The sequence below is a fragment of the Chlamydotis macqueenii genome, chromosome 6 (genome assembly GCF_036417535.1).
Source record: "Chlamydotis macqueenii isolate bChlMac1 chromosome 6, bChlMac1.mat, whole genome shotgun sequence".
Classification (NCBI taxonomy): Eukaryota; Metazoa; Chordata; class Aves; order Otidiformes; family Otididae; genus Chlamydotis; species Chlamydotis macqueenii.
In genome coordinates this window covers 39,279,946-39,304,086 of record NC_141561.1, presented here as the reverse complement: position 1 = coordinate 39,304,086, position 24,141 = coordinate 39,279,946, and positions in this window count along the sequence as shown.

Below are 24,141 nucleotides of genomic sequence, written 5' to 3'. Positions count from 1 at the left end.
AGGCAAAGAGCCAATACCCAGTACAAGCTCCACACCTCCAGAGATACCTAGACTCCCCCTCATAAAGCACCACCCAAAGAACTTCTGCTCCATTTAAAGGGATACAAGCATCCATGACTTGGTGCCTGCCATGGACCCCCCCCCCCCCGACCACTCCCCCACCCCCCAGTTCTCCCCTCCCTTCCCTCTAGTTATTAACCCAGTAACGAGCTTGCTCTGCTAATGAGCATCAGCTTTCTGCTGCAGGTGGTCACAAACGCCGGGCTCCCAGCTGATGGGAGGGTTCTGAGGTTACTTTGGTTTCCCCCTTCCTTCTCAAACAACTAAAAAGATTGTGTAAATTCAAAGCTTAATTTGGTTCAAATTTTGCTCAGTATATGCCAAAGTTATGCGTTCCTGAGGAAAGGAATTTTGCATTCCCCCTGCACTGCCCTCCCTTTGGCTCTGCTTCCCCAGGCCCCCTGCCACGCACAAGAGCCCTGTCTCGCTGCTGCACGGGGGTTTGTCCACCTGAATCATGCCATGTGGGCTTGAGAAAAATCGGCATTTTCCATCAAAACTCTGCTGTGACCGGAAATTTCCAGCCAGTTTTCCTTTACCCTGAATATATTAGAGGCAAATGATCATAACAGGAAGGGGCTTTCAGTTTCAAATCATGCTCCTCATCCAAAGCAAGTTATATTTACCAAACTGTCTTATTTATTTTTAATCCCATTTATTTATTTGTTTCTAATCCAACCTTTTAGAAACATCAGTGTTTCTCTCATGTCTATTGCAACTCATTTTTAATTATTACTCAGCCACAGGAGGGGCGTGGCCAAATTGAATTGTAATTTGTGAACCGACATCCCTCATTTACGAAAGAAAAGAGCCGCACAGCCAGCTTTTTCGCTATCCCCCTACTGAGAAAAGCTGGAAAAGAGAAATCCACCAGGAAAACGTATGACAAACAGCTGTATTAGTTCTTCTGCATACTTCTAACCATCGCTCTTGAAGCAGCATGTGCTGCTTCCAGGGAGGTGAATGGCAAAACTCGCCCTGGTTCAGTGGAGCAGAGGGTGCTTACGTGGCTGGAAGGGAACTGCGGATGATATTTCCAGGTTACTGGTCCAGGAGCATCCCACATGATCTGCTACACAGATGTGTCCAGATGTGAGGGTGGCAGTCTCCTGCTCAAGGGCAGTCACATCTGACACAAAGAGAGCTCCCAGGCAGGGCAGGGGATGGCAGCAGACCCCAGCTCCTGAGCTTGGGATCGCCAAACAAGGACCACTCTCCTCCGTTAGCAGCTCTATCATTTAGGTTGGAAAAGACCTTTAAGATCATCAAGTCCAACCATAAACCTAACGCTGCCAAGCCCACCACTTCAGCATCAATTAAATTATGCTGATTTACAGGAGCTGATGCCTTGTGTCTCATGAAGTTGCACAGACAAGTTTTCTCAGTCAGCATTTTTCCTCACGGTCATCATGCATCCTCTCAACCCTGCCCCCCCTCTTTTGGTTGGAGGGTATGTTATTTTAATAAGACCCCCCACCACCCCATGGAAGAAAGTTGAAGTTTATCTTGGAAATACGCATTTGTTCTCAGTCATAATTAAAACTTCAGAGGCCCCGGTCAGACAAAGAGACATTCTGGAACCCAGTTGGTCACATTTCTCAGAGACAGTCATCACTAGCAAAAGAGAAAATCAAATGCCTACAAAAAAAAAAAAAAAAAAAAAAAAAGCCATGTCACTATTTCTTGCCATTTTTAATGGGTCTTTCAATGTTTGGTTATTTTCCTTAATGCCTCAGCTTCTGCATAACACGTAAAATACTGCTCCTGTTGTTAAATTACTGTTCCTATTGTTAAGATACATAATAAAACTTGAGTCTAATGTAACATCTTTAAAGATATCACCTAAAAACACCTGGCAGGGGGAAAGAACAGGATTTATTGTGTCCAAAAACCTAAGCTAAGCCAGCTTCATGGTCTGAGGGTGCCTGAGTCATGAATCGGTTGGCTGAGAGGCACAATTCTGAACTCTCTGACTTCTTCTAGGGCTTATCTCATTTCTAGTTATCTCTTTACGGCCCTTGTTTAAATTTTCAAGATAAAAAAAAAGGAGAGATTTGGGTAGGAAACATTTGTGGGAGGCATCCACATCTCTTTTTTTCCCTCTGAAACCTGAAAAGCTTGGTTTCATAGCCGTGTAGAACAAGGGAACAAATCGTGGATGGAGAAGAAAAGGCCTGCTGTTACTACAGACTCTTGCCTCCTGCAAAAGCCTCTGCTGAAGAGGAGATGCGGATACGTTCTCCTCTCAGCTATCCACTTTTCAGGGCTCTGGCATAAGGAAGTGGGTAGCAGGACCATGATCTTTTTTTTTGGCACCTCCAGTGGGCTTCTGTCCTTGGCAACTTTGCCTGCACCCGGACCTACATCTGGAGGAACTTGTCAGCCTTAATTGCCTTCAAGCTGTCCAAGTCTTCCAGTTGCAGGACATCAGATGCCTGCAAGTCAGACTGTATAAATCAGCTCAACTCTTCAGCCTTATTTCTGCCTCTCAGTTGATGTAAAGGTACAGGGACATGGAGTGAAGTGTTTATACATGGAAGAATATTTTTTTTTCTATCAATCCTACCCAGCATAATGGCCCTGAAATTGTTTCCTGAGAGTTTGCAGAGTCATGGAGTTCCTGTGGCACATCACTTCTGGGCCTCTATACCATTATAATCCAAGATTCTCCAAAGACCTCTGCTGTGCCGTCAACACCTTTAATTTTACCATTAATCTCAATTTATTTGGCATTTTTATTTACAGCTCAGCTTCTAAAGACGCAGAGCTGTAGAACAATGTCGACTTTCACGGTAAAAAAAACCAAAACAACTGCTAGATTGTAGAGGAAAGCAGAACAGAGAACCTTACAAATCCAAAGGCCACAAGTCAAAAGCACCCCCAATCAATTTTACTAGTGCAACATGCAGTGAAAGCTGGTTTGCTACCGAGCCACATCGGATGTGTGGATTCTCAATCACTTCCCCGTTAGCGGCGCTTTCATAACGTCTCTCTTGGGCATGTTCAGACCTACTCATGCCTGAACTCACACTTCAATCTTTCCTTTCAGTCACAAGATCTCTCTCTCTCCTACTCAACAATTTATTGCTGACACTTAGAGAAACAAAATTATCTTTGACATTTCTACCCTTCTGGTGAAGTTGGTTGACATTACTCAGTGGGTTCAAAAGTTGAGGGGAGAGGAGTATGATCATGCAAGGAAACAAAGCGTAGGCAACACAGCTAAAATGATCTCATAATTTGTAAACCAATCATCTTGTTTTTCTCAGAGATATGAGGCCCTCTTTAAACGCCTGTCCTTGCAAGGTAGAAAGACTCAAAGCAAGGCTAAAGCTGAGAGCAGAATTTATCACAGGGAGGCTGAAATATGAAATGTGTTATATTTCAGTATGATGGCATGGGTACACAGACAGATAATATCATGTTTTATCCTAGGAAGTGGGAGGCATGGAAAACAGCTGCTGAGAGCATGACCACTTATTTAATACATTAAGTGCAGACATACCTTAAAAGCAGATCAATCCATGTATTATTGAACTAAAAAATAAATATTGTAATGGTTTATATAATGATTTCCTGTTGCTGAAGAGACACTCGTCACTAGCTTTCCAAGGAAGTAGCAGTTCACAAGTGGCTATCTAATTCCAGCTGCTGTGTCATGTTTTAAAACAACTTTTTTCAGAGTGCTGGGCTCACCCCCCATTTGTCTCAACAAAAGACCCTAGAAATCTCTCTCCTCTTTTTTCTCTCTGCTACCAATACTGCCTTTTGGTGTCTGAATGATGTTTCTCTACAAAGAATGATAAACCCAGTCTTTTCTCTGATGACCTTACTCTTTTTTTAATAAAATGCTGCTTGCCTCTATTGATCCACTAACTACCTAAGTAACCACTCTAATATCCTGTTGTTGGAAAGCAAGAGATTATTGCCTGAGGGTTTTTTCCTCCCAGAAATTTTGCCCATCTTCACCTATGGAAAGTGTTTAGCATTTGTCGTTATCTTGAGCTTGCCTTTTGAAATTATTTCTGCCTTGTAAAAGACAAATTCTCAAATCCTTGCTCTCAGAAACTTGTAAGGATCCCAAATCCATGAACAGAGCAATGTCTTGCTGCAAGAAATGGGAGTAAATCTCCCCCATTTTCAGACATATTGACTGTTTTATACTTCTAACCCTCTCTCCAGTTTTTAATCCAATTAAGAGTCACTCCCTGGATTTTAAAGATCTCCAGTGTACTCATCTCATCCTACCGCTCTGATCTCATGCTAACTTGGTCCCCCAGAGACTCGTCTTATTACTTCCACTCGTACTTCTGCTCTGCCTAATTCACCCCAGCAGAGGATTGCTATTTCATTTGTGTGGGTCCATCTCTTCAGGACTCTTTCTCCTGTTATTGAATCACTTCCTCTACAATAAACTCTTTTTTTTAAATTAGGCTATGTAAGAACTGATGGTAAAGCATTTTACAACATGCTCTTAGAAGATCCACAGGGGAAAAAAAAACATTGTATGACAGTATTTTTTGAACGTGAGTTCCTTGTGAGCTTTCAGCAAGAGTTCCATTTAGAAATCACGTTAATGAAACCACCCAACTTCATAAAGCCAGTTTTTGAGGAATTAAGTAGATCTTTGGTGGTCAAGACCAGTTGAATGTATTCCAGCCTTAGAAGAGTGAGTAGGCTGTGTAAATGGCCTCTGAACTGCTAAATTACATGCCATTGTTTTTACTGAATGATTAAAACACTCCAACACCCACAAAGAGCTTCCAAAACAGCTGAGAAAATGCTTTCAGAGGGTGTCACACTTTTTCCTTTCCATATTTGAGACACGCTCTTTTCCATGAATATACTGTTGTCAATAAATATGGTTAGGCAGATGTTTGCAGAAAACAAAGAAAAGAGGTCACAAAACCAATCAAAGCAAAATCAGCCCTATTTTAAGCTGGAGAAATGGCTCACGGTTTCTCTTAAAAATAAACACAGATTCAGCCATCTTTATCAGCAAGTCACAACCATGTTCATTGTACGCTGTCTTCCGAGCAGAGTGAAGACCAATGTAAAAACCATGCAACACTGAGCCACCAACCAGAGAAGTAAGAGTACAGACCAAACAATAACACTAGAATAGAAAAGCCAGAAATCCTTCTAAAAACAAAAGTTCCATCATTAAAGGAGAAAAAAGTTCCATTAAAAATACCTTTCTCTAATATCTGAGCCAGCAATGTTCACTTTTATCTTATGCTAGCACGATGAGGCCTAAAATGACGACCAAGAACTCTAATACATGATGTTTTGTGAAATAAACTATAAGAGAGTCCTTGCCTTGAAGTATTTACTGTTTCAGCATGGAAGGCAAGAGGTAGAGAAAAGAAAATCAAGCTGTCAAAGTATTTGTAGCAGAGGGAAGGGGAGCAGCACACTCTTTCCCTTGACACTGGTTAAACGTTCAGCCCGACAGCTCTCTAGTATCTTCTTTTCCTGGGGGAAAGTTTCAAGTCACTCCAGGACATGATACATGCCTCAACACGGGATACACAAAAGGTCCTCTTCTCTATCCCAACCAGAGGACATAAATAATTAGCTGTCGCAGCACTGCATGATATTGTTGTGATACGTGTTGGGCAAGAAGACAACCATGTAAAAGAAACCTTTCAAACTTATGACGCCAGCTTTCACTGAGGTCAGTCTAGGGGGTGAACAAAGATCACTTTAGAGAAGGCAAGTCCTGGCTGAAAACAGGAAAAAATAATTCATACAGTGTCAGTTGTCTCCATCAGCTCCAACTGGTGCCCACCAGAACAGATCTGTGAAAGTGAACTGGCACTAGTTGAAGATCTTGGCACTAAATACCTGACTTCGAAGAAACAGAAGTGAAGGGAATTTTGGTATTCAGATGCCAAGCATGAAAATAACCCCTCTTTGTACCTACACACAGCAACAATGCCCCACTCTAATAACCAGGGCCAACACTGAAGTTGTGTCAAAATACTTATAACAAGCCTGTCTCTCATTCTCAGAGGGGGCAGGGGAATGAAAGACATACTTTGGGATAATTAAGCAAACATGAGATGATTAAGAAGGTAAAGTTGCTCTCCCTTCGATCCAAACCACCATTACCACCACCCCAGCTCGGAGCACATTTCATCCTTATTTTTCAAGTCAACCTACTCTTGAACTGCCAGCTGCTTCCCTAAGTGGGGAACACAGCAGGTTTTGCAAGCAAGTGGGATAGAGGTCCACAAATACATCAGGATCTGATAAACCTCATACAGATACTTACAATAAAATATTTCAAGGGAAGCAGCCCCATCCTACATGCTACAACTCCTATTACAGAGAGAAAGGCAAAAAATCCCAGAGGATCTAATGTTTGTGCCACTCCAAAGATCCTGAAAAAAATAGAAGGAAGAGACAGTTGCTTTTATTTGGTGGTCTCCCCAAACTCAGAAGCAGCATTTACCAGACATCAGGGACACACCTGTGCAGAAAGGCGAAGTTAGCCCTACCTCATCGGAATTTCTTGTGTATCAGTGAGGTTTAGTACAGACTTGTGTCTGAGCTAATAAACCAGCAATCTGACTTTCCGATCAGAGCAGGCTTGCATCAAAGGCATTTCAGAAGTCCTGCAATTTCAGCATTTATTTTCATTCCAAATTAAACAGGAATATTACTTTTCAAGATTCTGAACCAAACAGAAGTAAACTGACCCACTTATACTACCTTATAAAATAAAATTTTCTTTAAAATTTTTAAATTAGTATTAATTTTTTAAAAATCCTTTTTTTTCCCCTGCATTTTTGAGGGTATTTGATGGTCTCATAAATGCCGGATCTGATAGTTTATCAATTTTGTGGACATTTTGTTTACATTTCCAAAGTTTTGACTTTGAGGAAACAGTACTGTCCAACTGAAAAATGTTCCACCGGGGCATTTGAGTCCCACAGATTCTCACCCAGGAGTGCACTCAACACCGAAGCACACTTGGATCATGAAAGAGTTAAAAGTAATAGCTATAAGTTGAAGAAAGGAAAGATGGGGAGAGGCTGTTCAGTAGGGCCTGTTGCGATAGGACAAGGAGTGATGGTTTTAAAATAGAGGGGGGTAGATTTAGACTGGATATTAGGAAAATTTTTTTTACAATGGGAGTTGTAGAACACTGGAACAGGTTGCCCAGAGAGGTGGTGGAAGCCCCATCCCTGGAAACATTCCAGGCCAGGTTGGCCAGGGCTCTGACCGACCTGATCTGGTTGGAGATGTCCCTGCTCCTTGCAGGGGGGTTGGGCTGGATGGGCTTTGAAGGTCCCTTCCAACCCAAACCATTCTGTGATTCTATGATTCTAAAAACAAAGATATGGATTCCTAAGAGACATACAAGACATTGCACAGCACTTCCGGTGACTGCCACCTAATGACAAGGATGAAGTCCACTGAGAAGGTGGAAAATGTCAATAGCAGGGAATCGTCCTGCTTCTCACAGGAGCATCATTGACTCTATCTCACCCTTAAAAACCCCACTGCACTTGCCACAAGTGTAGGAGTGACAGCCCACAGCCCTGGCTCGGTTTCAAATGGGATTTCGCCTGCGTATAATTTCGCTTGTGGTTTCAACCAGGAAAGCTGCTGTTTCCCTCTTGTTCTCGTAAATGCTATTATGCACGGACGGTGCGTGGATATGCAGCTTCATCCCTCCCAATCATGTCTACCTTCTCCTGAGTAATTATTTCCTTTGAATAAGTATTTCCACTGAACAATTATTCCAGTGAATAATTAAAAGTACTTCAGGATCTTATAGAATGGAGCTGTCACTGACCAAAACATTGCAGAGCACACCTCCCATCCCAACTGCAACAGTCGTACCCTTGGCCTCTCTCCTGAACCCTTCATTTTGAGCCTGTTTCAGAGTTGCCTATGGTAAAAATAAAGCTCTATAACAGACAGTTTACGAATAGCTAGGTCTTCGGCACAAGCCTTTCTGAGGATTTCCACTCACAGTGTGTCAGGGAGAGTGGCTCCTCTGGAATCAATTAAATTACGCCAAACGGCACCAGCTAAAGACCTACTCGAGTTATTCTCATTCCTCCTTCTCATTCCAGCTCTGCAGCAAGAGGAGTTCAAGCCACCACAAATGTCCATCACAGTCTCCACAAAGTCCGTCTCTTCGACTGTTTTGCCCTGCTTTGTCTACACAACGTGCTGGCTGTTGTAATATCAAGGTATTTGTATAACCAGGAAAAGTCTTGGGTGTGAAAGGAAATTTTAATTTCCTCTTTAGCTGAGCACTTTACAATATGTGTTTTAATAAAACGGAGAGAGTCAAATTATTTGCTTGTAAATGCCAATGCACAAGAGAATCAATTAGGGCAACAGCAGCCTGGTTGTAGAGCCTCTCTTTAGGGGTTTCACTTGCTCAGGACAGCCAAAGCATAGATTCCTTGAATAAATGTCTTTTAAAATTGCAAGCCTATGCATTTAATCTCCATGCAAGAATAGCTGCTTTTGAAATCAGACTCATGATAAACCAAGGACCAAGTTTATCTATGTTCCTACAGTATCATCCATCAGCCCTGAAGTCAATGAAGATTCTGGTATCAGGGAGGTGTGACTGCCAATGTGTCCAATGTATTCTGTAACCTGGAGGAGATTACACAAAATTTTTTTATAGCTCCCAGTGGGAATGAATCTTGAGGAGTATTAGGCAAGATGGCACAATAATCCTGCTAAGCTGCGCCTCCAGAGACTGGATTTACGTCAGTAAGTAATGGTTTAGTAAAAGAAAAAAATTAAAAATGTAGAGGACAATCAGCTGCTAAAAGCTTAGATCCAATAAATACCCTGGGTGTTTAATTGTGCATTGTTTTACATGCCATAATTCCTCCACCGACACCTCTGTGCAGCTCAAAACGCTGTCAGTTACTGTAAGCTTTCACAAACCCTTCAGCTGACTGTAGGAGCAAGACGTACTTTCTTTGTCTCTCAGAGCTCAATATAACCTCTGGCACATCCTCCAGAACGGAAAGTCAGGATACAAAATTAGGAGAGAGTGCAGGACGGTGTGACAGGCAGAATGAGTGTGACTCCAGAGAAGGGAATAGGAACAAGAAGAAATCACATACTCAGTGGTATTGGTGGCTGTGGGCACTGGGGAAGTCTAGTTTCCATAATCGAGAAGACTGGTAGAACCTCTGGGAAGCAAAAGTGGTTACCCCACTGAATACCTACCAAGTAATCTCATTTTTCATGGGCTGCAGTACAGAGAATGCGGTTAAACCAGCAGCGCGGCCGGATCTATGTCTAAAAGCCTGTTAACGAAAGGACAACACCCATCCTCAGTACACCGACAGGAATGCAGAAACAGACACAACTGATTAGGAATACAAAGCAAAGGGAAAAAAAAAATCTCCTTCTGATGCATGCAAGTGAGAAAACAATTGCCATCCCTACCTGCCTGCTGGCAACCGATTTTTCCGAAGCTCCTATTCTAGGCTGTGCCAACAACATGAGCCTGTGAAGCTCTTCCAGTGTGAATCATATGAATCACCCCAGTTTGTTTTCCAAAGACACACACATACACAAACATGTGTACACAAGGCACGTAAACTGCCTTTGTTGGAAGTTGTTCCGTCTGTTCCTCTGGATGTAAACTTTACATATTTATTTGGATGCTACATCCACAGCAAGTAATCGGCATGCATGGAAAAAAGAAACATTCGCCACATAATCCAGTTTCCACGTCTCTCTTGCTGTTGCACGTTATTAGCACGTTGAACATAACTGCCAGCGCTCACTTATAAAGACTACAAATAAATAACTTCTTTGATCTCTTTCAAAAATGAAAAGAGAGAAGAGATAAGGTAGGATAAGGATCGTATTAAATATGATCATGTTTAGAATGTCTTCAGTCCCAAATGCTCTTTTTTCAGGGACCGACTTTAAGCTAAAAATTCAAATTATTCCCATTAAAACATAGTTTCCTAGTACAGATGTCAGGAATAAACAGAATGTAACTAGGACATCTGTGCGTGGCCAAAAGTCACCAAAACTTCCAAGAATATCAAGGATGGTGTCGGAATCCAAAATCACCTTGACATCACCTCTGAAATCAGTAACATGGAATCTGATAGAGACAAGCGGATATTGCCCAGCGATAAAGGGAGCTTATGTGGTTCAGCAGCAGAACTCTAGAAAAGAATTAAGGGACAAAAAAACCTTGCAGACTATAAAAAAAAAAAATCAGTGGGATGCTGTTGCCATAAATTACAGTTCTCATTTTGGGCTGTAGGAGTGGGGAAAAGCAGCAGAATAGCGTAGGCAAGACTCGGAGGACGATGCCCATGCTCTGTCTGATGAGCTGTGAGCCGCTCCTGTTATTTTGGTGCTCCAACCCTTCCACGAGTCGGCTAGGGACAAATGGAAAGAGTCCAGAAGGGAGCAGTAGGAAAGATAAAAAAGGTGATCAGACGTGAACTATGAAGTGGGTTTTATCTGTGGAAAAAAAAGAAAAAAAAAGAAAAAAAGAAAAAGAGTCACCAAGCCAGTGCCCTAAAGCATGTACACAGACATGTTGAAGAAAATCAAGATTAGTCACTCTCCAAGGCCACTGGGGAACATTAACAAGGAGAAAAAATTAGTATAGATTTCAGCTGTGGTAGTTTAAGAAAAACTTTCTGAACTAGGAAGCTCTGAGAAGGGTTATTGAAGCAATCTCCTTCACAGGGGAGGGCTAGAGTCAAGGTCAGGCCAAGGTCTGCTGGAATAGTCTACACCTCTGGCGTATTCAAGTCCAGTCCATGTGATCTTTTGAGTCCTGTAACCTTACTTTCCAATGATTACAAGCACCTACAGTAAATAAGTCTACATCCAATTCCTCTGTGCAGTCATGATGATTAATAGCTGAAGTCTTGAACTTCTTAGAAGAGATGGAGTTCTGCCACGGACTTGAAAGTAGTCCAGATCTCAAACTCTGAAGGCTAACATCTTCAACATGAAGCTGAAGGACAATAACCAGTGAAATGTGTGGGCTTAAGTTTTCTCTGCTACAGCCTTGCAAAGTACTTAGGTCCATCACATTGCAGGTCAGTTGTACTTCTCAGATACCGTTCAACAATATACGCGGCTGGTATGAAATACAAGCTGGGACTCTTGTTCACCTATACATGCCTGTGTTTCACCAGTGAAGCCCAGCGTATGTTCAACTGGAGGCAGAAATTACAGTTTTTGAAAACTAGTGTATTATATTTTGGAAATGCAGTGAGTTATTTTGAAGACTCAATTAATCTTCTGTGTTTGTTCTCAAGGTAAGGTTTTTATAAATCTAAATACACTTCTTCTCTACAGTAACACCTTCAAAACAAACTCGCATGCATTTGCATACACACAGACACATCAACAGACTAAGTGGTTGACATAAGGATCTGCAGAGCAGAGGTGTCAATCTTTTCTTTCATTTATTGAACCTTATGTCATTTCCACTTACAACATCCAAAATAGACAGCTATTTTTATGGCCCTTTACTATACTTTGCAGGAAACAATACTTGCATTAACATCTTTCCTTCCTGGATTCCCTCAGCACTGTTTTTCATGTCAGTATCAAGTTAACTAGAAACTTTCATGGACATCAATCAGGTTTCTTTTTTAATTGATTACGAAAATTTGCGATGGCATTTAAGTTGCAACATTTCTCTGACTTTTTTCTTTACATAAACAACACAGTATGTTCAAAATAGAGATTTTTTTTTCTCTACAAAGATGAACTTGAAAACTTATTTTGTCCCTGTCAAATTTCAGTTTTTCAAAGGGGAGGGCTCTGACTCGAAAAGAATTTGAGAATAAAAAAGAGCATAGCTCGCATTATGTAGCACCTGACCTGAGGAAACCCTAGCGAAAAGCATCAGTGATTATTTGAGACGTGCTTGTTTCAGAAAGGGAAACAGGCTTTCAGAAGCGTCTGGCCACATGTGAATTCCTTTTGAACACAGGGGGACCAGTTCTTGCAATCAGAATATTTCAGTTATTTAAAAAAAAAAAAAGGAAACATTTCTTAGTATTGCAGTTCAGTTGGGGATGATCTGCACATACCAGAGATGTGGTTAACAGAAGATTCCTGGAAGAGGTATTTGTGCACAGGGACGACTGACAATACAAAATACACACAAAAAAAATGGAATACTCTAAGTGGTAGTGGAGATGATTTAAGAGAGATATGGGCAAGCCAAGGTTTGCACATAAAGGCCTTTAGTCTTTTAAACAAAATGAAAACAGGCTGTGATACCAGCATAAAAGATGGTTATTACTGTAATCATAATAGACCCACGAGAAATTCACTTTTTTTCTAGCTTGGTCCTCTGTCATAATGTATCGCAAACCACGACAATGATGCCTCATGGCCTTCCTTGACATAGCATCCAAAAATATCTTCTTTTGGAAGTATGCCTCCAAATTTCCATGTGTATACTCTTATTTTAATTCCTCAGGTCATCTTGACACTCTGTAGTATTTTTCAGATATCATGTAGCTGCATGTAAGTAAGTCTACACTATGTTAGGAGAAATCAAACTTGTTCTCAGGGAATAGTTTTTCCAAGATCTAGTTGTCTACAAATATTAGATACAAGCCGTGTTAGACACTGTCCACCACAGTACCACAGAGCAATAATACCACTGTCAGCAGATAAGAATAAACACCTTCTGTCTGTGTTCCGCTGTCATAAAATCTACTGCTTGCTGCTTTGAGTCCACTGCAGCAAAAGGGAGCATTTGTTAAAAATGTCACAGCCTTAATTTTAACAGAAGTTTTGCAATCCAATATAGGAGCGATTTTATTTTGAGAAGCATCTGGATTTTATTAGATCCAAATACAGTTGGTAGAAGTCTGGAAGAGGAGAGAGATAAAAAATGTTCTCTCTGGAATATTTTAAACCAGAAGCATTCATCATACTCAGCATTCCTTTATAATGTAACATAGGGGTTTAGGGTGACTGTGCAGTTCACTGCAAAGCTATTGCTACTGCAGTGAGTTATTGTATTTATACTTTCATTGCCTCTGGCAACTTGCAAATGGTGACAGGTGAAAAGTTTCCTTTCTTCTTTTGAGAATTCAGAAGTTGCTTGCAGCCTCACTCAGATTCCTTTGCAGCAGGTAAGACTGAAGACTGATTTCTAGTCATTTCCAGGCAGTTAGGGGCATTTGCTGAGCCTTTTCCCTACAAAAAAAAAACAACCCTTTACGTTTGGGAAGTCATCGCTCACAAGTGATGCTTGTGATGCTGTCCATGTTGTCGGCTCTTCCAGCACCAGTTTAACGAGGTCACATCTTCTAGTTTCCACTCAATGAACATGATATAACTTGCTAATTTATGCAGAATTTATATAACATGAATATCTAGTAGACATATGAATGTAAATTTGAATACAGATTCAAATCTAAAAGTCACAGGTCAAAACACCCTGAAGCTATGCTTGGATTTAAAATCAACATCAAAACTTCTGTTTTATAATTGAAGTCTCTTCTTTCAATGAGGTAAACCAAATCAGTGAGTGGTATCAAGTGTGGCATGTGAACGTCAGAAAGTGGTACCTTCCCTGGAGATGAGTCTCCTCTTTAAACACATAACTCAAGGAATTATATATGTAAACAAGAACACGTTTGTCTAAGCACTACATAGTCCCAGCCCATAGTCACATACACTATGACATAATTTGGACTGGCAGTGACATCAGTCGCACAGCAGGAGGGTCAGATGCTCATCAGCTGGTCTGAACCTCTCCTTCTCATACTTGGAAACTTTTCTCAGGGAGGTATGTGGATTGACACTTTACAAAGTTCCCTCTTGCCTTAAACTCTATAGAGAAGAAGGATAAAAGGACACAAATCAATTACGAGCATCATGCCAACAAGCTAGTTTGATACATACCACTCTCTTTTCCACTTTCTAAACTGCGCATGGCAGGCAACGCAAACTTGAGTAACATGTATTGCAATGTCCCTGTGCATTCAGAAAAAGAAACGGTGCACATAGCACTGGACACACTATGGGGCATGTTTTCAAAATTAATTTTATCTGCATATGATTTCTGATTTAAAGTGCTACGATTTGGGAGCTTTTTCAAGTATGTGCTCCACTAGCAAGGCAGCGCAGTGTGCCCTGAATGCACCGGCGTATTCTTCCATCCCTAAAAAAAATGCAGTAATGCCTGTAGCAGCAAGAAATAAGCAGATTTTTTTGAAGAACTCAGTAGCAGTGAAACCTGCTGTGCGGCACTTGAGTACAACACAAATTCATCATATTAAGATTGTCTTGAGGGTGGATTAAGCTCAGGCCATTTCCTATTCTGTTCAGCGGCTTGGATATAAGCAGCGGTGTTGGAAGGCACATTTTGTGTATCTGAGGACAGGATCTAAAAAGCCATTTAGTACTACTCACAAAAGCCAGCTAAAACCATAAGAACACAAACATTAACTCATGAGTTCTCACTGATTCATGGTATAAGCCTACGCAGACAACAGCAGCTCTCCAGGGAGGGGACTATGGCCAACATGCTTAAATCATAGGAGGGATTTTTACGGATGCCAAAAGGATTAGGACGCTCCATTTTCATTATTAATCAGGCATCATGCAAGGACCCACAACGTCTTTGAAAATTGCTCTCCACGTGTTTGTTTCAATATGAAATCATCTGATCCTCCAGTGGGTGCGTATCTGTTTCTTTTTTTTAAAAAAACTTGACTGCCTCCAAGAACGGGAATAAACTCTTAGTGATGGGGTAGGACTTAATCAGTATATTCAGATCATAACCAATACAGCATTATGGTTTTTTACTTCCTGTTTTGTGTTGATTTTTAATTAACATTGACATTTATGTATAAAATAGTTGGTTTTCAAAAGGCCAACTGGAAACCCTCCTGTGGATTACCTCATCTAAGCACAGATTTTTTTGTGTGTGTGCATATTTGTAATTGTCTGAAGGTTTTCCAAGCATGTCTTAAAGTCCCACTACAGTTTTCAAACACATTCATAAGAATGTTCTAAGGTTATAAAACATCAAAGAAAAAAAAGAATTTTACACAGTAACGGTGTTTAGACTTTGTGATCAACAGTAGCCATGGACAGAATATTTAGGTCCACATCCCATGAAGGCTGACACACAAATTTAAGGATATCACTGCAGTCCATGGATTTAGAGATAGACATGCACAATACATATGCTTTTGTGGGATTGCTCCAACCTGCTCAAAAATCAGTTGGACTTTATGGTTTAGATTTTGGCTTTCCTATAAAGAAGGCAGAATTTCTAATGGTCTTAAAGCATCAATCCTTCCCTGAGAGGTTAGACAAAAAGAAAAACATTAAACAGAAATTAGGAAACCAAGCCTGCTCCCAAAGAAACCAAGGTCAGAAATGGTCTCATTTCAATGGAACAGTCTAGTAGTAAAATTTCTGCCTTCCTCTTAAATATTAGTCTTCCTTTCCCTTTCTCCTCATGTGTCTGCCATAGCTCTCATCTCTCCAGCAGCTATGATCTACTGCCAAGATTTGTTCTACTCTCCGCGTAATTTATGACCCTGTCACGCAGCTTATTCATACACACTTTCCCAGTGGCGACGCAAAGGATACCGATTTATTTAAATGCCGCTTGCAGAGGTGTGGGGAGCAGGCTCCGGAGAGACAAAGCGCATGCCTTGCTTTGTTCCGGTGACAGTCAAGGTAAATCAAATAGTGGAATTACTGCTACAGGTAAAGCTAGACATTTTAATTAATCTTTGCGGGGTCAGGATCTGAGCCTTTCAGCTACAAAAAGTCCTTCGCAGGTCTCTAAGCTGTGAGCCAACACCAGCAATGAATTCGATGCATTGGGTTGTCTCCAATCTAACGCTGCCTCCCCCAGCTGACCTGCCTTCCCCTTGGCAATGTTTCTACCAGAAACCATGTGCCTACAGGAGCCAGGGCCCTAAATGACATGGCTATAAAGACTCAGGTACTAAGAAACCTAAATTGTATTGTCTTCCAGTGAGACTTAGGCTCACAAGTCTCTTGGACCTAGCCTGTCAAACAATCTTAGGTCTCAAACCCATGGGAGGTAGACGTCCGCGTGTCGACCTGAGCCCCAGGCTCAGGCATTTCAGAGGTGCTTAAACACTGATTTTCCTGGGATCATTAGAATTTTGTTGTCTTAAATATTTCTTTTCCATGCACAGATGCTCCATCTTCTAAAAAAAAAAAAAAATTCTACCAAAGGTATGTTTCTCTCTTCCCCTTTCTATTTTCTCCTTCAAGGCTTTCCATATAAGAAATGTTTCAGGCTGGTTTATTTGCCAGAGGAAAAAAAAAAGAGTAATTTTTAGAAGCTACCTTTTCACAAAAAGTTCTCTAGAGTCAGGAGACTTATACAGGCCCTTTACAGCCTCCCATTTCCACACTGCTGAAACACAATCTGAAACCAGTGAGAAGGAAGCGTCAGTCAGGAGATAAATGCTATGTATGGCACTTCGTTTCAATATTACACATGACATTAGTGATTATAAAGTAATTGAAGACATATACTGTCAAAAACTTTCCCTTCATTTAATGCGCACGTAATCTGCATTTTATAATCATGCACTCTATGGAAAATACGAATGCTTTTCCTGGAAAGTTAGCTATGACCTCTTTCCACATTGTGTATAAATCTGGAGAGTATAATCAAATGCAGAAGCAATGTATATCTCCAGACTCTGAAGCTTCTACCTGCCCCTATAAATCTGTCAGCTACAGAATAGACAGCAAGTGGGTTTACGCTAATCTAGCCAGACTAATACTCTGATTTGATGATACGTATTTAGGTAATGTTTGCTTTAATTTCTGCATGACCTGGCTCAGCAAAAATGTGCCTCCAATAAATATGGCTGGCTTGGGACATATTCCATGAGTACAAACACCAGATGCATCATCGAGAGCTTTGGGATATTTGTTTTTAGCATATGACCACAAGATATGATGCATCCCTGCAAAACTTCCCACTTCACTTAAGAATTACACTCAGCTTTTTTGGTGTTGACAGAAGCTATCCTGGACAACACAATGAGAAGCTTTCCTTCCCAGACTGCGTCAAACTATTTAGGCTTTTATTTCCTTTGAAGCCCCCCCCTTTTTTTTTTTCTGTTTCCGCACCTGTGAAAGGAAAATGCTAATAGTTACCCAGTTTGGCAAGTCCTTAGATTAACCTACTAAGAAGCCCAAATCCTGCTCCTTTTAAGAAAAACATGAATTTTATTGTTCAGTTCAACAGGCTGGACTGTAATCACCTTATTGCAATCAGGGAAGGGATTTAGTTTTCCATCCATTACATGCCTAATTGCCTGCCTGCAAATGCTCCTATGCCTTTACAGGAGAGGTGTAGAGAAGAAAGTGTAGGTTAAATTATGATGCCATCCCTTCCCCACACACCAGTCAAAGTCGCATGCTGGTCTTGAGCGGAGAATTCTCTCAAGAAGAAATGTGTCTGAATCACCAGCTTTCCTTGCAAAACACTCTGAAGCTTTAAATTGGTGTGTAAGCACTTGGGAATAGTCAGATGGATTCCTGGAACATGGGCACAGCTCCTTGTTCTGGGCAAACTGATTTGTTTTCACTTGTGATGTCCCAGCAGAAAACATCTTGCAGCGTATCTAGCTAAGCAAATCATACATATGTCAATGGCTAAATACTACCAGCGACAGACTTTTAATTTGCACGCAGAAACTCCTTTGGTGTGACTGTATCAGGATAGATGGCAGAAAGAATTACGTAAAACAGCCCATGAAAACCGTGTATATTTATTGTTACTACAATAATTCACCATCTCAAGAACAAGGAACACTGCAAACTCCATAAACACTGCCAGAAAGGTAAAAGAAGTAAGTGATGACTGTTGGAAAGCATTGGCTCCGCATCTGCATGATTTCATAGGTAGGTATTTCAGCACAGACTGAAAATATGAACTCTGAGCCAGTCCAAGATGCAAAGCAACCTCAAAACCAGAACAAGGACTATAATAAAAAAACATATGCACACTATTATCAGTTTTGAGTGCCAGCAAAAAAAAAAAAAAAAAAACAATGTCTAGCCCACTATAATCAACATTTGAAAGTAAGGAATTAATTCAAAGGAGTAATGACAGAGCAGAAATTCTCTGAGTCAGTATAGAAAGTCCTTTGCCATAAGGTCCAGCTTGCAACCAAAAAATTATCAAAGCACATCCAGATTTTAACATAAAGCCACACCAGAAACAGTTAAGCAATGAGACGTAGGACTGAGGCAGCTCCATTTCTCAGCCTGACTCTACAGTTAGAGGTTTCCAACAGAACTGACTTGGGAAGAAAAAAATCTTATCAATATTTATATCTATATAGGACCGAAACTTCCCACTAGCAAAGCTCCCTAGGTAAGAATCATACCTGTAAGAGGCCCTCACTTCAGACTGATAATGAGTTGACTGATTGAGACAGAATGAAATTCCAGCCCACTTTACAAAAATTTCTTGCTGGAAGCTCATCTTCCACAAAGGGTTTGAGTAAGTCAGAAACGGTCCTTATGCCTTATTCTGGGCCTCTCTCTGGGCTGGATTCCCACCCACAGAAGAGAAATAGTTGGGAAAGTCCCACAGGAGAAGTGACAGGGCTGCTGGGCCACAGAAACAGCCAAGTTAAAATAAATACATCAGAAACGAAGGAACATCTTGCTGGCCGGGAGAGCTGGACTACTGGAATGGAGAGGATGGAAGAGCAAGGAAAAGAAAGTGAGAACGAAGGCAGGGAGAAGACCCAAGTTCTTCCCCAGAAGCTGGAAAGAATAAAAGGCGGCCAACGAGTGACTTCTGGGGAGGGCTGAAAAACAAGTGAAAGTGAGAGCTTCTCTCATCTCTGAAAGTGCAGCCAAAAAATCAGGTTACCAACAGTAAAAGAAGGCAAAGGGAAAAAAAAAAAAGGCAAACCCTTCAAAATTGGCAGCAAAGAACTATCCATGCTCCTTGGCTCCATGTAAGGCTGGGTGGAAGGGGTAAGAAGGGAACAGGGGACAAACTGCAGTTGGGAGCCAAAATATTTTCCTTCTGGATGATCCTGGCTCAGTTCAGCCCTTTGTGACTCTCAATTTCAACCCATTACACACTCCTTCATAATCATCATAATAAATAGCTGTTTGCTTGCTCAGTGTATTCAACTTCCTCGCAGGAAGCCAAGCTCAACCCAGAACTAGCATTTATTTCTGGATTTTGACCAGGCCTGCCTAAAACCAAATAAGACTCGGTGTCATTTGCCGTATTCACTGGGAGACAATAAAAGCAATTGCACTCAAACACCGGGGTTCGTGGCCAAGCTCACCTCATGCTGCTGGTGGTGATACCACTGTTATTTAACTTGCTCTAGTACTTTTAAGACTGCTGTGGAAAAAAAGGAGGGTTTCAATTCTGTTTCTGGGATTTGAGGGAGATGCAACTTATGCCAACAACATGGACATAACTTACTGTTGTCCTTCCATTAAAAGAAAAAACCCTTTATTACTCAAAAGCCAAATTATTGTTAGAAACCCGTAATGACTAAATAAAAACAGCCACTAGAATCAGGAGCCTTCTCCCATCACCACCACTGGGTGGGATTTTGGCCAAAACCCAAAATTAAAAAGAAAATAACAGTCATAAGAAATTGCACTTTTCCAGCTTGTCATAACTTTTTTCCTTCCTTTATCCATGCTTAATGTGTTCAGGTTTGCACACGATCGCAGGCATTGCTAACTCTCCCTTGCTAATTGTTGAGGGGATCTGTCACCCCCACGCTCAGCAACGCAAACCCTGGTGCTGCCCTCGCAGAAGTCCTCTCTCTAGCGCATTTTGCCCTGGTAGCTCTGTTTCAGGACCTTTTGGAGCTCTCTCATCGTTGCTTTGGGGAGAAGCTGCAGGACTCCATTTCCTTCCATGCAAGGAGTACTGGGCTGTGAGCTGGAGGAGAAGGCAGCTTGCCTGTTCCCTGCAGTGGTCCTTGGGGGCTGCTTAACCTCCAAAAGCAAGAAAGTGACACAAGCAGCCAGTTAGAGGGGGATTTCCTTTGAGCAGGGGAGATCTAATCAGCCAGGGAGATGGAAAACCCCTCATTAAGACAAAATAGTTCAAATTCTGCCTAAAATAACATCTTTCAAGAGCCATCAACACCATGCTTGATGTCTCAAACCAAGTCCCAAAGTCTTGTTCAACAGTGCTGATGAGACATCCCAAAACGCCAATTCAGATTGCCAGAGCTGCTCTGACAAGTTCCCAGAAGCATTGCAGAACATCCCCGGCGGGGCGTCAGGCTGGGATTTCCAAAGGATTTAGGCAACATGAACAAGATTTGAGCATCTGTGAAAATCTCTGCCAAACCTGTCAAAATGCCATGAAGAACAGTCAAGCACAGCTGACGTTTGCATCTCTCTATTAATAACAGCTCTGTCAAGCTGGTATTGCCCTTCTGAAAGCTTCTCCTGTGAACAAGGGTCTGTCACACGCTACTTGCCTGCCAATTCATAGTCACAGGTCTCATGAGAATTCTCATTTTTCTTGAAGTTCTGGCATCAGGAACCATGCCAGCATCTCAGTTTCCATTCTTAAATCACTTTGTATGTGATGTAAGCACCTCCTTAAAGAATCAGGAAAACAAACAAACAACCTGAAACCCTCAAAAGAACCCCTCTACCTGGAAAAGAATGAAAATCTTCCCCCCCCGCCCTCCAAAGCTGTTCCCCTGATTTGCAGGGTGTTACTCACGAAGGTTTAATGGTTGGGGCTGACAGTACTGCAGAACCAACTGCAAAACAAGAGCTGTGGCTATGAACTTCTCATCAGTGGCAAACTACAACGGTTTGGGTGGACCAAACTAAACAACATCATCCACGGACGGCTAGAGAAAGGAAATAAGTTTTTCTGCGTTGATGACACTGAACATTTCATCAGGAAAGACTAGGGAGGAAGGAGAAGAGAAGGGAATTTCCATTGAGAGTGCCAAAAATCTAATTAATGCCCTGTTAGGGACCATTTATACACAGTGAAATTCATTCCTACACTGTGAGCCGGCATAAAGTTACATACCGCTGAAGTTGCAGTTAACGGGCAGAAGGAATGAATTTCATTTAAAGAGCGATGTTCCAGATTCCTGGACGAGACACTCAGAAGTGAATGAAGCACTGTGCAGTAGAGCCTCAGCAGCCTTGAAATGAATTTTGCTGTGACCTAAGAAAAACCACAGACTTGAAATTGTGATGATTCAGAAATTTTCGGCTCGCATCAGGAGTTCTTGAAAAATATTTGGGAACTGCAGGAAGCATTTAATGGTCTCCCTATGTCAAGGAGAGGAATCCTGACCTCTTGTCTTTACGGTTCTTGTTCCTATGAGTGATAATTTTAGAAGGAGATGATTAAGCTCGTATGGCCTTTCTTCTAAGGTTGCTAAAAGAAAAACAAGTGACCTGGCTTGGTCCTTTCTGTACTGATTCATCTTCCCTCTTTACTACTGGAATTTGCAGGAGAATGGTTACAGGGACAGACCGTGGTCCCAGTTCATGTGTAGCCCTCCATGAGTGGGGGCTTCCAGTAAAGGAAATGAAGTCGACCCAAGGGAGAGGTTTATCTGCAGAGCAATACAATGGAGTAAAAAAAGTCAGGAGAACCTTATAAGAGCATGTGCCTTTTCTAACCAAGAGTCGAAAAGTTAGGATTTCCATAGGAAAAAAAAAATGTATAAAGACCAAGAACATGAATCAGAGTATCCACGGCTAAAGCAGAGGTTTAGGACATTCTTAATCCTTATTCAGATGCAAAAACCACAGAAGGGTGGTTATGAATTCAAACTGATCTCATCCTAGGAAAGACTTCAGGTGAATCTTCCTTTCATTTCCTGTTAGCTCAAGGGACAAACCGACAGCAGGACAGACAAAGGATTTACATCCATTTCCCGAAATAAGTAAAAGACATCTCAGAGAGTCTAACAGCATGCAATGCAATAATTACTACATGTTTGTGTCATAATTACTGTCAGAGATTCCTTTAGAAGTGAAACCAGGCTGTTGCAAATTGTGTTGAAATACGATTCGTAAGATTATTTCTGGCTGCTAATAAGTGATGGCTATGGAAGAAACTAATTTGAGAATTATCGTTTTGTTTTGTGTGCTTCCAGTAATGTTTTCTTAAACAAGAATCTTACATTTGTCCCTTTATTTGTGTAACTAATGCTGTGGAAAGCATTAGACACAGTCACACACTTGCTAACACTGTATTTCTCATTCAATTTTCAGACTGAATTCCATTTTCAGTTTTGTGTAAGTGTCCTTGAAGATCTAAGTGCAACGCAAAATTACATGAACTGGACTTAAAGCAGACATAAATGAGGTCCACGTCAATCAGTTAGCCTTCACGGAGAGTATATCCCATATATGAACCTTTTAAATGCCGTTTTTAAATAGTCACTAAATGCAGCATGCTGGAAATGGGGGTCACTAAAAGCAGCATCCTGGAAATGCATCTAAAAGTCTTATTTCTTGGGAGCAGGGACTTTCCTCCTCCAATGCCTGCAGAGAGCTGGTAGGTACTATGTACCCAGACCTACGGAGGTTATGAGCTCCCTGGAGCACTTTTCGGCTCTGTTTGCACAGCATCCAGCACCCACTGGCTCTTGCTCTGCAGTGAGAACTGCTGGTTGCTTCCTCATGTTTGCTTATTCCACTGTAACCTGTTCCTTCTGGATTACCTGTACTTAGCTCTACATTTTAAGCAGGTTTCCCCTATCGATTTCTATTTCTCATAATCTTCCTGTAATTGAAGACTCCTATTACCCTTACCTTTTCCATGTCAATTGAGCTTAATTAGCAGCTCGTAGCAGCAGCGGGACCTGTTCACACACTCACTGGACGTGCAGAAGTAGCACTACACTGAAAATTTGACCAAGACGTATACACAGTAAGTGGAAAAATGACCTAAAATTGCCTCCTTGTTGCATATATGTTTCCTAGAAGGAAAACCCTTCTTTTCCACTGATTCCCACTTGGTAATGCTTCCTTCGGTGTAGGCTAGGTAAAGTACATCCCAGTTATAAACAGTCATACAGCATCACTTTCTGACAATGTACTTTTCACCCTGCTTTTATCAGAGAATTCCAGATACATTGTAAGCTGGACTGTGACACTTTATATCTCAGGTCTCAGAAAAGCAGGAACACTTTCTGAAAGCAGGTTCTCATTTTAAGAAAGTGGATATTTGCTCATTTACGATGACATGCCTCGCTTCAAAAGCTAATGCTCTCCATTGCTTCAGCCACCTTAGTTCTGTGATTATTTTGAGGGATGACGTGTGTCCAATAACTCAAAAAAATGCAGCACAGTAGATCTAAAAATAAAAATTAGTAAAGATGGGAATTAGCTGACCACAGCTCACCTCAATTGCCAGCTCAGGTTTCAATTTCCAGTAAGTTTTCAGCAGGGAAGCCTGTCTTAATGTATCTGTGGGCATTCCTCATACAGAGGAATAGAAATTTATTTGAAAACAGCTACCTGACATCACAAGTGCGTGCTTTCCTGGAACAAAGCGTGTGGTGGATCTTTACACTGCCTACTGAAAGAGTCTTAATCACAAGTGAGCTATTACTGCTTGTATTTCAGTAAAGATAACACAATTAGTTTGCAGTGAGTGGAACTAGAGCCTGGTGCCCAACTCGCTGAAGAGTTCTTATAGACACCTGTGGATGTTCAGCTTAAGATGTCTAGAAATACTGTAGACTACTTCATGTTCATGTTTATCTGAAGAGTTGCTGCTTTAATAGATCAGGGACCACCACAGACTTTTAGATTAAGAATCCCTTTCCCAAGACAGATTATGCATGAGAGGCACAAAAGTGGTTAGCGACATGACCTTACTAAACGATCCGAACTTGAGTGCTGGTCCAGGCACTGTACCAGAACAGCACATGCTGTGCTTTGCTCGCTAGCAGTTTCCTGCTTGACAGCCACAAGTACAGTGCAAGCTCTCTGCTTTGCCATATTCCTTCAAACTAGGGAAAAGAGACCCCCCTCAAAGCACCAGAGATGGCTATGGGAAGAAGACAGGGGAAAGAG